We start from the raw sequence: 14764 nt of genomic DNA on the forward strand, positions 1-14764 counted from the left end.
CTAGCAACGTTGTCAGACTATGGAGAACCGTTTCATCTCCCAGCCATTAGCTCCCTCGTCCGCAGCAGGACCATTACCAAGTGGCCCACAGGCGTTGTGCTGCCCCTTCTCAGCACCTGCTGGTGTGGCACCAAGCTCTGTGGTGCGACGGGCCTGGAATACATTCCTTTGCCATTAAAGACCCCTTCATTGACATCTAGCTGAGCAGACTGCTTTTCTCTCAGAAATTAGAATTAATTAGGGGTGACCTAGTGGGCTAATTTCCAAGCAAGGATGGGGCAGAAAGTAACAAGAAGCAGAAAAGCCAGGAGTCTTGAAAGCAGGTTTCGATGGCGGAGTCAGTAAGGGACATGGAAGTTAAGAGGCAGACAGGACTGGTTTTTCAGCTGGAAGGCTCTGGAACAGAGGTGACAGCTGTTAAAATATTCAAATACTTCTGTGTTTGTTGGTAAATGGCTGCTACTCTGAGAACGCCTGTCCCTACCCTAGTGCCAGTCTCCCACCCAGCTGAGACCTGTCTCCTCTCTCACCACCCTCTCATGACTGTTTTGATTAGCTAGGGTCCAGGCTGACCCAGGGTTAAATATTTGGAATAACTCCCCTGGGTGTGGACAAAGACTTGACTGGAATTCTAACTGGTAAGACCTGGCACCTACATTCTAACTTGAACATGATCACGGTGTTGTCAAACACTGTCAAGACAGAGCCCACCCTTGGGTCATGTACTTGTGGGTACTGGGTAGCCTGGATGGTCACCTGAATTTGTTATAGTTGGGATCAAAAGTTTGTTGAAAACTCCAGGCTAGGGCATTCCTGGCAAAGGGAACCAAAATACAGAGGTATGCGGCTTGTTTCTGGAAAGGAAAGACAAGATGACTAGGAAGTAGGCAAGGCCCGGTATGAAGGCCATGAGGCTCGAGGTCAGTCAAAGGTAGCCTCAAAGTGATGAGACTCAATTAGGGGACATAGGATGGAAAGACTGAATTGGGGGTCTGAAGAATGTTGGGGACTGAAGGGCATGTGTAATATTTGGATGTAAGAGTTTTTTTAATTTTATGTTTAAGTAAACTCTACGTCAAACTTGGGTCCCAAACCCAAGACCCCAAGATGAAGAGTCATGTGCTCCACCAACTAAGCCACCCGGGCACTCCTGGATGTATGTTGTAAGCATGAAGGAATAAGTACCCCACCAAAGATACAGCAAAGAACTTTGGTCCTAAAAGCAGCCAAGCTCCCTAATGGAGAGAGACTCACAGGTAGCCAGGAGGAGACTGTAAAGGCCACTTCCAGTCAATAAATTTGAGCAATGGAAACCTGAGTAAGGTCAAAAGACCCACAGTGAGTGGGCTGAGTGCAAACAGGCTCATTAGGTGACCCACCATGAAATGGCCACAGGCCCTAACTGACCAAGTACAATCAGGCACAGTTCCTTAGATTACCAAAAAAGGGGAAGTTCCATACATCCCTATACTCCCTCACTCTGCCCCATAACCGTGGCCCCTCACCACCACCTCATCGAAGCTTCTGTCCTGCCCACTGCTCCTTTGCTATGTATTCAGTAAACTTCTATCTCTTTCATTTTCTGCCTTGGCTGAGTTCTTTCACTGCACATGCCGCCAGTCCCTACCCAATTGGGACACCCCACATTTGGTGACTCCCCATTCAACCAGAGTGCCCCACAGAGACCAAGGGGAAACCGTGAGGGCTGCCTGCATTAGCAGGCGGTAGAGGAAGAAGCTCTCTGAAGAGCACTGAGAATGGGGAGCCAGAGATTTGAGAACTTACAAAATGCACAGGGAGAGGGGCACCTGGTTGGCTCAGTCTGTAGAGCACGCGACTCTTGATCTTGGGGTTGTGAGTTCAAGCCCCACACTGGATGTAGAGATTACTTACATAAGTAAAACAATAAATTAAATTAAATTAACTGGAAGGGAAAGGACAGAGATGCAAGAGAAAGGGAACCAATATGTCAAGGGTTTAAGTAGACTAGGATTCCAGATACATGGGGGCAGGAAGGGGGTGCTTCTGAGCACCCCTTGTGTGGGCCTGACTGCAGGGGTCAAATCTGGTTCTGGTAATTCTGAGCTCTGGGGTGCTGGGTAAATCACTTAATTGTTGGTGCCTCAGTTTTTTCATCCATAAAAGGGAGAGAATAAGAACATCTAACTCAGGAATTTCATGGAATAAATAAGAGCATTGGAGGGGAGGGGCCCCTGGCTGGCTCAGTCAGTGGAGTGTGCAACTCTTCTTGAAGTTGTGAGTTTGAGCCCCACACTGAGGGTAGAGATTACTTAAAAACAAAATCTTAAAAAAAACAAAAATGAGGGTGGGAGAGAGAGGAGAGAGAGAGAAAAAAACTCTCTGAACCTAGTTTAAAAGGCTACTGAGGGGGTGGCCTGGGTGGCTCAGTCTGTTGAGCATCCAACTTTGGCTCAGGTCATGATCTCACAGTTCATGGGTTCAAGCCCCAAATGAGGCCCTGTGTTGACAGCTCGGAGCCTGGAGCCTGCTTCGAATTCTGTCTGTCTGTCTCTCTCTCTCTGCCCCTCTCCCACTAACACTCTATCTCTCTCCCTCTCAAAAATTAACATTAAATATAAATTAAATAAATAAATAAATAAATAAATGGCTACTACTGGCGGCTATGTGGCTCAGTCAGTTAAGCATCCAACTTCGGCTCGGTCATGATCTCAAGGTTCATGGAGCCTCACATAGAGCTCTACACTGACAGCTGCTTGGGATTCTTTCTCGTTTCTCTCTGGCCCTTCCCCAGGTGTGCCTTTTCTCTCTCTCTCTCTCTCTCAAAATAAATGAATAAACTTAAACAAAAGAGCCATATTAATAAAAATAAATTTTTAAAAAAAGACTGTTAAGTGCTACATGTAAGCCATATCCTAAATTATGACAGTTCAGGTATGAGCTACCTAAATTTTTTACACTTCCTAGGCCTGCATTTCCTTGGCTATAATCTAGGGATTGGTGTGTAGACCCTAGAAGCTCAGGGAAAAAAAAGGGAAAAAAGAAAGATAGCCATGGGGGAGCTGAAGAAAGACAAATCTATTTCCAAACACACTAGATAAAGCACACACTAGAAGTTGTGACATCTTGATACCTTTCCTGGCCCCTCTTAGCTGCTTCTCATAGTTTCTTCTCAGCAAACTTATTTCTCTGGATCTGTGATTCCCAGAGCACCAGCCAGGGTCAGTGAAATAAAGATTTCTCATCCCCCTAGTTGCACAAGCAATCCTTTTAGTCAGGCCTGGATCCTTTTCCAGACTTCTTTGTGGGACTGAGAACCAAATAAGGTAATACACCAAGGCACTGACATTCTGGCCCCACCCTGGGGGGAAGAGGGTGGAGCTGAAATCAGAAAAAGGAGGCTGGCCCAGCAAGGAAGGACATGTGTTCTTATAACATGTTGTTCCTTGGAGCTGAAAACACACACACACACACACACACACACACACCCCCAGAGATGTCAAAGGCAGCCTTTCCAAATGGCCACAATTTCTGAGCATTGCCACAGTGCCCTGCTCAAATAATTATCAGACCCAGAGGTATCTCCAGTGAATCCCACCTCCATTCCTTACCAGCTGTGTGACCTGGGGCAAGTTACTTAACCTTTCTGTATCCCAGTTTCCACTTGTTTCAAGTGTAAAATCACATTTTGTAATCAGATACATTCTGGAGAAAACCACAGGGTGAAAGACGAGTGGGTGTGCCGGGCTGGGGGAGGCGTGGCTACATGTGGAGAAAGGTATTTGGCGGGTAGGCAGTGTCAGGGAAATGGAATCACTCAAACTAACCTTCAGCTCAGCCCAAACTGAGTGGTCATGTGACAGGCCACTCAAGGAGAACTCGGGTCACCAACTTAAAGCGAAAGTTTGAGAGGTGGCTGGGTGGCTCCATCGACTGAGTGTCCGACTCCTGATTTTGGTTCAGGTCATGATCTCAGGGTCATGGGATAGAGCCCCATGACAGGCTTGATGCTGGGTGCGGAGTCGCTTGATATTCTCTCTCCCTCTCTGCTCCTCCCCCCAGATTAAAAAAAAGAAAGAAGGAAAAAGAAAGCTTGAAAACCTGAAACTCAGTGTAAGGTTAAATCAGCAGAGTGAGAAAGTCACAAAACAGAGAGACTGGGAAAAGAGATCAGAGCACCCTTTATTAAAGAGCTCTTGGGCGGGGTTCCGTGGCTCGGAGGGAACAAGTCAGGGAAGTCGCAGAGACAATATAGAAAACCAAGGTCAGAAATAAATCTAAAAGGCCGTTATTGGGAGCGCTCTGGGGGGCGGGGGGGAGGGGGGAGAGGTTCCCTGGTCCCGACAGGATGGGCCAGGGAAGTCACGCCAGGGGGACAAAGAGCAGGGCCTTACATAGGGCACTAGTTCCGGGGGTGTGTCCGGGGGCAGAAGACCTCCTTAATAAGGTGAAGAGATGAGGCTAGGAAAACACAGATTACGTGTTTTCTGAGAAGCCGGCAGGGGGTGGAAAGTTCCAAAATGGTGGTCTGTCGGCCACCTTGGTGTTCCTTTCCCCGAGCCAACAAACCTATCACGCAGTGTTTCCCAAACTTTTTGAGTCTGTGCCACACTTTGAGAGGACTTAACTTTCCCCAGGTACAGCATGGTGAGGGAGAGGGAGGAAGAGTAACTTGAACAGAACTGTCAACTATAACCTGGAATGATAAGCCCTCATTTGCTGGCCGTGCCCCTTAAACTTTAAAACAAATTTGGGGCAACTTAAGCTCAGTTGATTAAGCCTTGGTTTCAGCTCAGGTCACAATCTCTTGGTTCATGGATTCGAGTCCCACATCGAGCTCTGTGCTGACAGTGTGGAATCTTTTTGGGATTCTTTCTCTCTCTCTCTCTCTCTCTCTCTCTCTCTCTCTCTCTCTCTCTCTCTCTCTCAAAAATAAGAAAAGATATTAGACCCTAACCAGATATATGATTTTTTAATCAGATATATGATTTGCAAATATTTTCTCCTACTCTGTAGGTTGTTATTCCATTTCAACCCCAGCCTGTGGCAACACCAACTGGTGTACTACATTTCACTTTGATACTGGACACTCAAAGTTAGCATCAGAAACTATGGGTATAAGGACAGCGTTCCCAACAAGAATGACTCCACTTGAGACACCAGCCTCAGTATCTGGATGTCTCCGTGCTACCAGCACTCTTGAACAAGGTGGCTACAAATGTGCCCTGGGTTTGGTAATTCACAAGACTGATTCAGAGAACTCAAGAAACCTATTTGCTGTTGGATTTTGGGGCGACTGGCTGGCTCAGTCGGTAGAGCATGGGGCTCTTGATGTTGGGGCCCTGAGTTAGAGCCCTATGTCGGATGTAGAGCTTACTTACAAATAAATAAACAAATAAATAAATAAAACAAAGGATATATATCTCAGGAGGAGCAAACTAGGGAGATGCTGAAGGGAAGGTCTGGGAGGATCTCCGACACAGAATCATAGAATCACAGTGCATCACTCTTTAAGCACATCAATATATTTACCAATCAGGAAGCTCCACTGAGCTTCAGTGTAGAGTTTTTAATGGGAGTTTGTTTACATAGGTTTAACTGATTAAGCCACTGGCCACAGGACTTGAACATCAGCTCCCACCCCCATCCCTCTCTTCCCAGCTGTAGGTAGGGTCTGGCTCTAAGTCCCAACCTTCTAATCATGTGGCTGCTCAGGAAATTCCAAGGGTTTTAGAAGCTCAGTGTCAGGAACCTGGAACACTGACCAGACAAATTCTTTATTACACAGTTGCTGCCTTTTCACTTTTTCAATAATGCCCTTTAAGTGCACAAATATTGTTAATTTTGATGAAATTCAATTCAACCATTTTTTTGTTGTTGTTGCTAGTACTTTTGGTGTCATATCTAGGTATCCATTGCCAAGTACAAGATCATGAAGACTTATCCCTATGTATTTGTATTAAAGTTAGGTGGTTTTAGATCTTAGATCTAATACTTAAACTCATTGATGCATTTACAGTTAATTTTTTATACAGTATAAGGCAGGATTTCAACGTCTTCTTTCTTTCGTTCGTTCATTCGTTCTTTTGTTCTTTCTTTCTTTTTCTTTCTTTCTTTTTTGCTTGCAGGTACCCAGTTGTCACAACATCATTTGTTGAAGAGACTAGTCTTTCCTCGCTGAATAGTCTTGGCCCTTGCTAAAAATCAGTTGCCTAGAAACACATGGGTTTATTTCCAGACTCTTAATTCTATTCCATTGGCCTATATGTCTATTCTTGTGCTAATACTACAATCAACTGAGTATCCACGCTTTGTAGTAAGTTTTGGAACTAGGAAGTGTGAGTCTTCCAACTTCGTTCTTATTTTTTAATGTTATTTTTATTTATTTGGGGCCTCTTTCAAATTCATATGAATTTGAGGATTGGCTTTTCCATTTCTGCAAAAAAGGCCTTTTTCCAAAGGGATTTGATAGGGATTACATTGAATCCATATATGGCTTTAGGTAGTATTGCCATCTTAACAATATTAAAGCCTTTCAATCCATGAACAATGGAGATCTTGCTTGTTAGAATTTTCAGTTTGCTGTAATAGACCTTTGCAATGTTTCAGAAAATTAGACGTGTTGGGGCTCCTGGGTGGCTCATTTGGTTGAGCATCCAACTTCAGCTCGGGTCATGATCTCATGGTTTGTGGGTTCAAGCCCTGCATCAGGCTGTCTGCTGTCAGCTCAGCCCACTTCAGATCCTCGGTTCCCCCTCTATCTGCTCCCTCCCCCCTCAAATGAATACACATGAAAAAAATTAAATGTTGCTGAATTTGTGAATAAGGTCATTTAGGGAAATTCTGATTAATTTCTGATTCTATCACCTTTTTTTAAAATTTATTTTTGGGGTGCCTGAGTGGCTCAGTCAGTTAAGCATCCAGCTTCGGCTCAGGTCATGATCTCATGGTTCCTGGGTTGGAGCCCCGTGTCAGGCTCTGTGCTGACAGCTAGCTCAGAGCCTGGAGCCTCCTTCAGATTCTGTATCTCCCTCTCTCTTTGCCCCTCCCCTGTCATGCTGTCTCTCTCTCTCAAAAATAAATTTTAAAAAACATTAAAATTTATTTTTATGTAATCTCTACACTCAATATGGGACTTGAACTCACAACCCCAAGATCAAGAGCTGTTTTACTGTCTGAACCTGCCAGGTGCCCCAGATTTTTGCTTCTATTTAAGATTTACCTAAGAACAGTGAGAATTAGGGGCGCCTGGGTGGCTCGGTCGGTTAAGAGTTCAGCTCAGGTCATGATCTCACAGTTCATGGGTTCGAGCCCCGCATTGGGCTCTGTGCTGACAGCTAGCTCAGAGCCTGGAGCCTGCTTCAGATTCTGTATCTCCCTCTCTCTCTGACCCTCCCCTGCTCGCACTAGCTCTGTCTCTCAAAAAAATAAATAAAAAACATTTAAAAAATAAAAAAAGAACAGTGAGAATTATCTTATTCAGAAACATTAGAGTTTTAGAAAATAAAATGACAATGATTAGAAGTTTAGCTTAAACATACCAAAAAAACTGAATTTAAGAATTTGAAACTGATTAACATTAATCAAAACACCAGAGTTAATCAATTATTCCTTTTCAGGCACAAGAGCCCCTCCCCGCTTGGAAATAAAAAGCACACACACACACACAAAAGCACAGTAGCCACATGTAATCTATGTGGAGGAGGGGAAAGTCTCCAGGGTATAAATACTTCTTCTAGTTTTTTGGGGTTTTTTTTTTGGTGTACCCAACACTTTTCTTTTTTTTAAGTTTATTTATTTTGAGGGTTGGAGGGTCAGAGAGAGAGGGACAGAGAGAGAATCCCAAGCAGGCTTCACATCGATAGCACGGAGCCCAACATGGGACTCGAACTCACGAACTGCAAGACCATGACCTGAACTGAAACCAAGAGCTGGCCATGGAACTGACTGAGCCACCCAGGCGCCCCTGGTGTACATACTTCTAACATAGCATTGTAGCAGCTCTCTGAGCCTGCCACAGAGAAACATAGTAAGTACTCATTTTTTTAAGTTTATTTATTTTGAGAGAGAGAGAGAGAGAGCGAGCAGGGAAGGGGCAGAGAGAGGGAAGGAGAATGAGAATCCAAAGCAAAAAATTTTTTTGAGTATAGTTGACCCACAATGTTATATTCGTTTCAGGAATACAACATAGTGATTCCAAAAGCTTCTACATTATGCTATGTTACCTCTGTCATCATATGCAATTACAGGATCTTTGACTCTATTCTTCATGCTGCACCTTTTATTCCCAGGACTTACTCATTCCATAACTGGAAATCTGTGTCTCTCACTCCCCTTCACCCAGTTTGCTCTTCCCCCACCCCTTCTGACCTGAGAGCCACCAGTTCATTCTCTGTATTTACTGGTTTGATTTTGCTTCTTATTCATTTGGGTGTTTTTTGATTGTTTAAGATTTTACATGAGTGAAATCATACACTATTTGTCTTTCTCAGTTGACTTATTTCACTTAGCATAATACCCTCTAGGTTCATCCATGTTGTCACAAGCGGTGTGAACTCATCCTTTTTCACAGCTGTGTAATATTCGTGATGGATTCGCCTTGCTTCTTTGCAAGCACTTAGTAGGCACTTGGTAAGCATTGTTGATATATGAATAAATACATATATAATATGAATATTTTACACATTAATAACATTTCAAATCTATTCCTCACTTTTTTCTTCCTAACTCCCCTAAATTACTATAGGAACTTTACGCATTCTGCACCCTCCTCCGGGAACATTCTCTTGTGCCTCTCACAAGTTTTGCCCTGCTGCTTATGCTCAATAGTATCTTCTCTAGGGAAGCCTCCTTTGGTTTAGCTAATCAGGCCACTCTTTCCTATGATATATTCTTAAGGCACCATTTTCTTCTCCAGATAATTTTCCCCATAAATAATTTCACAACTGCTTGTATGATTCTCTAGTTCCCCCTGTATTAGAACGTAGCTCTATGACAGCAGCTGGCTGAGGCTCTGTTTGGGCTGTTTTGTTCTCCAAATCCATCTCAGTGTTTGGAAAATAGAAGGTACCTAATAAATGCTTTTCAAATGAATAAGTGTTAAGTATGTAATATGATCCAAAAAACTGTTTCAGGGAATTATATTTTTAAAAAAAGCATAGAATAGCTATCAAGCTATCAAAGCAATTAGGTTAAAAAAAAGAAGCTTAAGTGATATACGTGTCAGAAACAGGGGTGCCTGGGTGGTTCAGTCGGTTAAGTGTCCAACTTCTCCTCAGTTCATGATCTCCCATTTCCTGAGTTCGAGCCCCGCATCGGGCTCTGTGCTGACAGCTCGGAGCCTGGATGCTGCTTCAGATATTGTGTCTCCCTCTCTCTCTGCCGCTCCCCCACTCACATTCTGTCTCTCTCTCTCAAAAATAAATAAAACATTTTTTAAATGCAATTTTCAAATAATTATCAAGGATTGGAACTAAAATGAGTTATTATTATTATTTTTTAAAATTTATTTTTGGGAGAGAGAGCAAGAGAGCGACAGGGAACAGGCAGAAAGAGAGGGATACAGAGCATCCAAGCAGGCTCGAGTTGTCAGTGCAGAGCCTGATGTGGGGCTCAAACTCTCCAAATGTGAGATCATGACCTGAGCCGAAATCAAGAGTCAGATGCTTAAATGACTGAGCCACCCAGATGTCTCATTAAAATGAGTTTTCAAATGTTTATCATAATCATGTGTGGTTATTTTTCATGTGTTCCTATAGATCAACACTGTCTAATAGCAATATAATGAGACAAACATGTTATTTTAAATGTGCTGGTAGGCACAGTTAAAAAGTATAAGGAAAGGGGCGCCTGGGTGGCTCAGTCGGTTAAGCCTCCGACTTTGGCTCAGGTCAGATCTCACGTTCGTGGGTTCGAGCCCCGCGTCGGGCTCTGTGCTGACAGCTAGCTCAGAGCCTGGAGCCTGCTTCCAGTTCTGTGTCTCCTTCTCTCTCTGCCCCTCCCCCTCTCAAGCTCTCTCTCTCTCTCTCTCTCTTTCTCTCTCTCTCTCTCTCTGTATCAAAAATAAATAAAAACATAAAAAAATGTATAAGGAAAGAGATGAAGGTAATTTTACTTATTTATTTTTATTTATTTGAAGGTTTATTTATTTTGAGAGAGAGAAAGCATAAGCAAGGGAGGGGCAGAGAGAGAGAGAGAGAGAGAGAGAATCCCAAGTAGGCTTCATACTGACAGACACAGGGCTTGAACTCACAAACCATGAGATCATGGCCTAGAAGAGCTAAGATCCAGAGTCAGATGCTTACTGACTGAACCACCCAAGCACCTCCATTTATTTATTGTTATTTATTATTATTTTTAACTAATCTGTACACCCAACATGAGCTTGAACCAAGATCAAGAGTCGCACGCTCTACCAACTGAGCTAGCCAGGTGTCCGAAACGGAAGGCTTTTATAATAATTATTCTTTTTTCTTTCTTCCTTTCTTCCTTTCTTTCCTTCTTTCTTTCTTTCTTTCTGTTTTTCAAGTAATCTCTACACGCAATGTGGGGCTTGAACTCATGACTCAGAGATCAAGAGTTAGATGCTCTACGGACTGAGCCAGCCAGGTACCCCAAATTAATTTCAATAAAATATTTAACCCAATACATCAAAAAAGTATCATTTTGACATATAATCAGTATAAAAATAAGATATTTTATATTCCTTTTTTAATATATTAAGTGTTGGGAATCCAGCATGTATCTTACATTTACAGCGTGTGTTCATTTGGACTCAAATGGAGAGCCTGGGTGGTCAGTCAATTAAGCATCAGGCTTCGGCTCAGGTCATGATCTCACGGTTCGTAAGTTTGAGCCCCACATCCGGCTCTGTGCTGACAGCCCAGAGCTTGGAGCCTGTTGCGGATTTTGTGTCTCCCTCTCTTTCAAAAACAAATAAACAAACAAACAAAAAAACAAACATAGACTTCCTGTTTTTAAAAAAAACTGGACTCAAATAGCTGTGTTTGTCCAGTGGCTGCTTTACTGGATCATATAGCCCTGAATCAGTTTTCTGGTCTTCTCTGCCCTACTCTGTCGCTGTGAGGCCGACCTCCAAGCTCACATCACTCAGCCTCTTGTCCTCAGGTTTTCCAGTGGCTTCTGGGCAATGGAAGTCACCATTATAAGACGGAGCTCTGGGAAGAGAGATTAGCCCAAGTATTCCACCTCTAACCATCCCCGCTCCCCTCCGCAACTGGGCAGGGAGGCCCTAGTGGCCTCGGTTCATCGGTTCATCGCTGCAGCATCTGGCTTCTTCTGGTAACCGTCCTCCCTTTCTTGCTCCATTGGGTCTAAGAGCCGCCACAGAGAGTAGCCTCTTCCCAAGTGGGTTTCCTTATCCCTGCCGGCACCTCTGTAAACAATTACCTCTTCAATTAACTCTTTGTTGAGAGTGCCATCTTTCTCCTGCCAAGACAGGCACTGAACCAAGTAGTTAATGAACTATTGCTACAGTCCAGGCTCTTACTAGATTTTTCCTTTGGATACTTGGAGTCAATCACAATATTTAAAGCATTAATTCTTTTTTTAAAGTTTATTTATTTTGAAAGACTCAAGTGGGGAAGCACAAGTGGAAAGAGGCAGAGAGAGAGAGAGAGAGAGAGAGGCAGAGAGAGAGAGGCAGAGAGAGAATCCCAAGCAGGCTCTGCACCACCAGTGCAGAGCCCAGTGTAGGGCTTGACCTCACAAGCCATGAGATCGTGACCTGAGCTGAAGTTGGTCACTTAACTGACTGAAGCACCCAGGCACCCCTAAAGTATTAATTCTTATACATATATATTAGTGCCTGGCCATAAGTAATATTTTTCCTTAAAAAAAAGCAAATAGTGAATAGGTAACAGGCAAATTTGAGAATCAGAAGAAAACTCAGGGCCATGGTTCTCAATTTGAGGTACTGAGAAAGTTGGTATCAGAGTAATTTTTGTGTTTGGAACTTTGTGTTTGGAATTTTCTTTTTTTAATTTTTTTTTCTTTTTTTTTTTTTGAGAGAGAGAGGAAGACAGCAGGAGCAGGGGAGGGGCAGAGAGAGAGGACACTGAATCTGAAGCAGGCTCCAGGCTCCGAACTGTCAGCCCAGAGTCCAACATGGGTCTGGAACTCACAAACTGTGAGATCATGACCTGAGCCAAAGTAGGACACCTAACCAACTGAGCCATCCAGGCGCCCTAGAATTTTTCTGTTTGCAAATGACAGGAAAAAAAACAACCTAACTCAAGTGGCTTAGGCAAATTGGGTGACATGTTAGGGAATGTATGTTATTATGGAATAACAAGAGTAGAACTGGGTTCAGGGCTTATTAGACAAGAGTTCCAGGGCTCTTTATTTCCCATCTCTCAGTTCTCTCCCTCCTCGTAGGTTGGGTCCACTAAGGCTGCCTCTTCCCTCTAAAACAAGATGGCTGCCCCGCCTCAGGGACCCACTAGTCAGAGAAAATGAGCACACCTCTGGTGGGCCTAACAGCAGGACTAGAATTAGCAGCTGACTGGTCTGATTGGATTACTCATCCATTCCTGAACTAATTAGGGTGGGGAGGGGGTGCTAAGCACTGAAATGATTTTATTAACCCAACTACACCTGAATCAATACCATGTTCTACTGTGAGAAAGGTAGTTTACCAAGTGAAATCAAGAGATGTTTACTACAACATATGATCCCTATTCCTTGTCCCTACCAAGAAATATTGACATGTCCCTTTGTTTTTGTTTTATTTATTTTTGAGAGAAGACAGAGACAGCATGAGCAGGGGAGGATCAGAGAGGGAGGGAGACACAGAATCTGAAGCAGGCTTCAGGCTCTGAGCTAGCTGTCAGCACAGAGCCCGACGCGGGGCTTGAACCCACAAACTGTGAGATCATGACCTGAGCTGAAGCCGGAAGCCAGACACTTAACCCACTGAACCACCCAGGCGCCCAGACATGTCCCTTTGAAGCCTCATGTGGTTCTAGGATCTGGACAAGAGTGGTTGGTGATTGAATACATTTGAAGCAACATCCATAATTTAAACGGATAATTCACTTGGCTGCAGCTACCAGAAGATGGAAAAGTGTGTGTGGATGGCCAGAGGAGGTTCAAAATGTATTCTGGAATACAGCGGGAGGGATTAAGAGTGCTCCATTGAAAGATGAATGCAAGACTAGCATTACACCCACAAACCAAAAAACAGGAAAAATGGTGGGAAAGGATAGGATACTCTCTGAGGAGTCGGCATTGTTTTGAATAGAGGTTGTCAGGTGATTTATACTCGTACTTCCTTTTAAGTAATTCAATAATTAAACATGTTTAAGTGCTGTGTGTCAGACTTGTTCCTAGGCCCCAGGAATGCAGGAGTGACCACCATATACAAATCTGAAGTTCCTGGGAGAGGAGACAGCATGTAACAACCCTGCAGGCTGCAACCAATATCCCATTTTACAGAAGGAAATAATCCGGAGACAGGGTAAGGGATTCTCCTCAAGACATTTTAGCAGTATGTGGTCATGGGACTTTGATAGTCCAAATTCAGGACTGTTTCAGTTCAAAGCCTTTGCTTTGGCAGAAGAAAATAAAATTTAAAACTTACCCAGAGGAGGGGATCAAAACGAGGCAACAGAAGTGAGCCAGAAGGGAAAAAACATTTAGAAAAAGAAAGGAAAGTAAGAAGAGAAAGAGGGTTTGCTAGAACCCCCCTTCACCTGAGACACACCCCTGGTAAGGCCAACACAGGTCCTGGCTCCACGACCCTAATTCTTTCCTCTTTCCCTGCAGTATGAAATTCCTATCTTAACGGGGAGAAAACGAAGGCTCAGAGGGATTAAATCTTTGTATTCCCCTCCCCCAACCATGGATAAACCTTTTGGAGCCAAGAGATAAGGCTTCAAAAGAAAATACCTGTAGTGAAAAGTAAATACTGGCATATCTTTTTCAGTTTTGTGACCGAAAATACCAGTTATTAGTTTTCTTTTTCTTGAAAGCATATTTCAATTTTAATAAGTCAGCCCTGAAACGGGGGGGGGAGGGGTAGAGGAGTAGGTTTCACGACACCAAACTTCGTAGCTTGACTCACTGTTCTAGAGAGGGAGATGTTAGCGATCTTTCGAGCACGATTGCGGTATTTCTCTCCTAGTAGTGAATTATTCTTGCGGCTCTGTTTTCCTAGGGGCAAACGATAAACAGAGGGAGGTATAAGTGGTCCAGGAACTCCAGCCCCACCCCGTCTATACGCAGGCAGGCGTTTCCAGGAGAGAGGTCAGAGGTACCCTTCCTGGCATTTGTTTGGGGGCCCAGAATTTAAACTAATTCTTCAGGAACTTATTCTTACGGTTATTGGCTAAAGGCGAGCGTCCAGATGGCCTGGCCGGTCTCATTAGCGTTTGAGTTTCTATGAAACCTTTTAGGAGTCCCGGATGATGACGCCACCCTTCTCTGCCAAATACTGCAGTTCGGGTGAGAGGCGGGAAACCAGCCAGAGTTGGGCAGACTTTCCAGGATCGGGCTTTTCCATAGTGTGGGACGTGGGCGGGCACAGTCTAGTGGCAGTTGGGCCACACACAGCTCAGTGACCTTAGGAGCAACGCTGAAGCGCGTCTGTAAACGCGATGCTCTTAGTTCGTCTAACTGTTCTCGAGGATTAAGAAACGAATTCATTTAATACCTAAATCTTATTTATTTGGGGGCAAATGGCTCTATCAGTGTTTGGGAGTAACGGCAGAGGAGTTATGAAACCCTAGCCTATCTGGAGACCAGAGAGAGGGGATTGGGGGTAACT

At 43.9% G+C, this 14764-nt stretch overlaps 1 long non-coding RNA gene across 1 annotated transcript in view; it reads right to left on the reverse strand.

The window, feature by feature from the left end:
- Positions 1-13995: 13995 nt before the first annotated feature.
- Positions 13996-14764, reverse strand: part of LOC115295583 — a 61043-nt gene continuing 60274 nt past the window's right edge. The window contains exon 5 of the long non-coding RNA XR_003910483.1: positions 13996-14151. This is a non-coding gene — a long non-coding RNA (uncharacterized LOC115295583). The remainder of the gene's footprint in view (positions 14152-14764) is intronic.

Source organism: Suricata suricatta, chromosome 7 (assembly GCF_006229205.1).
Source record: "Suricata suricatta isolate VVHF042 chromosome 7, meerkat_22Aug2017_6uvM2_HiC, whole genome shotgun sequence".
Classification (NCBI taxonomy): domain Eukaryota; kingdom Metazoa; phylum Chordata; class Mammalia; order Carnivora; family Herpestidae; genus Suricata; species Suricata suricatta.